The sequence below is a fragment of the Chaetura pelagica genome, unplaced genomic scaffold (assembly GCF_000747805.2).
Source record: "Chaetura pelagica isolate M959 unplaced genomic scaffold, ChaPel_1.0 scaffold1445, whole genome shotgun sequence".
NCBI classification, from domain to species: Eukaryota; Metazoa; Chordata; class Aves; order Apodiformes; family Apodidae; genus Chaetura; species Chaetura pelagica.
Window position 1 is genome coordinate 144529 of NW_009953199.1, and position 2776 is coordinate 147304.

A 2776-nucleotide genomic window follows, 5' to 3' on the forward strand; every position below is an offset into this window, starting at 1 on the left:
ACTCTTTCCACCTTTGCAACACGTGCAGTGTTGTGCAAAGGATGCAGTATTATTTCTGACAACGGAACTGTGGTAGAAAATGACCGTGTGTGTTTTTTTCCCACCCCACCCAAAGAGATTTAGTCATAGTGTTGGAAATCGAAAGAGGTTTTTTTAAGGCTTGGCTGTTACTGTGTCTTTTTGAAGAGAAGAGCTCCCACATTGTGTTTAGAGGACAGGACATTATCAGATACTGATTGTATCTCTGTTTTCTCAAGCTACAGATGTGTTTTCTGATGACCAGTGGTCACAAATTCATTGGAAACCCAAACTATTTTTAAAGAAAAGAATTGTATGGTTTTTATCTAGCTCTGGTCAGTTATCCATCTTCTGTAACAGGGGTCTGATATTTGATCTTGTCACTAAAATTTCAAAAGATGAAAATCAACAGCCTTTAATTATATTTCCTTTTTTTGTTTTGTTTGGTTTGGTTTTGTTTTTTAATTATTTTTCTAGCAGTAACAAAAGTAATTTAACAAAAATAAAATCAGAAAGTAGTCTATTGACGTTGTGTACTCGGTAGTCCTGTCCCTGCCTGTAACAGATTTCACTGATGTATTTTTTAATACAGAAAACTATGTGCAAAGTAAACCTGCCCCTGATTCTGTCTGATCAAAGCCCATCTGTGTCTGTCATTTCTGATCAAAGATCCTGCTCTCTCCATGTCCTGCCCCAGAACTCCCAGGGGAGACGTTTCAGCCAGGGAATGACCCGGCATGTGGGGGCTCAGTGATGCTCCTTAAGGCTGGTCTCTGGTTCTTTTGAAGCAGTGGAACAGCAAGCAGGGTGTTTTGGGTTGGGATGGTTGATAGAATGTTTCAGGGAAAAGAAAATCATTCTGGCAAGAATAGTGTGTAGGTCTGAAGGGGATAAAAGAACTGTGTCTGTTGTGGGTATGCCCAGAACCTCGGTGGCAGTAGGAGAGGGGGAGGATACAGGAATTGCTGTATTTCCTGGGCATCCCCTGCAGGAGTGCAGCTGTTCATGGCTGTGGCAGCTGCCTTTGCCTGCTCCCTCCTTCCCTGGCATTTGTCCCCAGGGAATAAGCAAGGGAGCAGTTGGGACAAGCTGTATGGTGGACAGGCTTTTGTTGGGTGGAGATCGTCTGAAAAATAATGACCACATTTGAGTTGTCCCTTGATAGACATTAACAGAACTATTCCCATAGAACAAAGTAGAATATTTTATCTTACGAGTAACATACTCATTTTTCTTTCTCTGAAGACCCTCACTCTTTCTTGTCTGAGAACACTTTCACATACATTAATTTTTTCCAGGTACTTGGAATTAAAGGTAATTTACCTTTTATATTCTCTCAGCAAGGAAAGTTGCATCACTTTACGATTGGTTGGCTGAAAGCAAAGTCGTTAAAACGTTGTGTAAACTTCTTTTACCAGGTGGCTCTGAAATAAGAAAGGTTTCAATGCAGGTCAATAATAGAATTAACAAAATAAGTAGTTTTAGTTTCAATTCCTCTGGTCACATACCTTCTGCTTGGAGGCCCTTTGGCACCAAGGTGCCTACCTTTGCCTTCTGGACTCTTGTCAGTGCAGCTAAAGTTCACTCTGATTTGTGAGATGGATTTTTTACCTTGAAAGAAGAACCTGTAGATTATACACACAGGATCAAAGTTTTGAGCACGTAGAGAAAGTTGTTTAGCTAAACCATATCTAAATTATTTGCTGGCCATGCAACAATGTTTGCTACTTGAAATACTCTTTCAAGTATTTCTTTCAAGCAGAAAGACCAAGCTGTAGTCTCGGTGTGGGCAGGGAAATGACAGAGATGAGTGTGAGAAAGAAAAATGGAAGATGATGCTTCTTGCTGGCAGGGTTTCTGTCACTGTGCCTGCCCACTGTTGAGCTCCCCATGATCTCCATGGTGCAGGGCTGGTGGCATGTTGTGGTACTTATCACCCAGGACATGAACATGTTCACAGTTCTGGTGCCAGCACAAGGCTTTGGATTTTGCAGAGGTTTTTGTTTAAAAGCTTCTGGAGTGTGTGTGTGTCCCCTGCTCAGCACCAGCAGCTTCCTGGAGCCCTGTCTCTGAGGGGCACTCAGTGCAAACCTGCTGCTCTCTCCTGGCTTCACCTGTCTAAAGGAGGAAACTGGAGGTATGTTGGATGCCACAGAATGAGAGAGCACCTGAATTTCCAAGTGTTTCAGTCCCTGCTGAACTGTTCTGTGGCAAATCGCAAAATCTGCAACAGCTTTTTTTGTTTTGATTTTTCAGTTTTCATCAATAGGTGCTTCTGCCATGGAGGTCATTAGTGCTCAGCTGATGGTGCTAGTCTGACTCAGGGGATGTGCAAGGCTGTAGAATGGTTTTAAGAGTCATGAAGGCTCAAAGGGGCCTGTGCAGCTTGGGTTCTTCTAGCCACAGCACTTAAATTTCCATCAGACCAGAACATTCACTGAGCTAACAGTTTTCACCACAGATACAGTTTTAAACCTGAAATATCTTAGGCTATCACCTGCTTGGCGGGAAAGAGGAAAATTACTACAATTGAACAGTCAGGTAAACAAAGCATCCAACACCAGATCTTAAGTGACCAAGTGCACAATGGTCACAAACACGAACCAGGTCCAGCTTCCTGGTGCTGGGACTTGGTGGAAGCTGCAAGAGCCACGTTAGCCCTGGGCCCTGAATTATGTGGTCAACTGCTTGGAGGGAAAGAGGAAAATTACTACAATTGAACAGTCAGGTAAACAAAGCATCCAACACCAGATCTTAA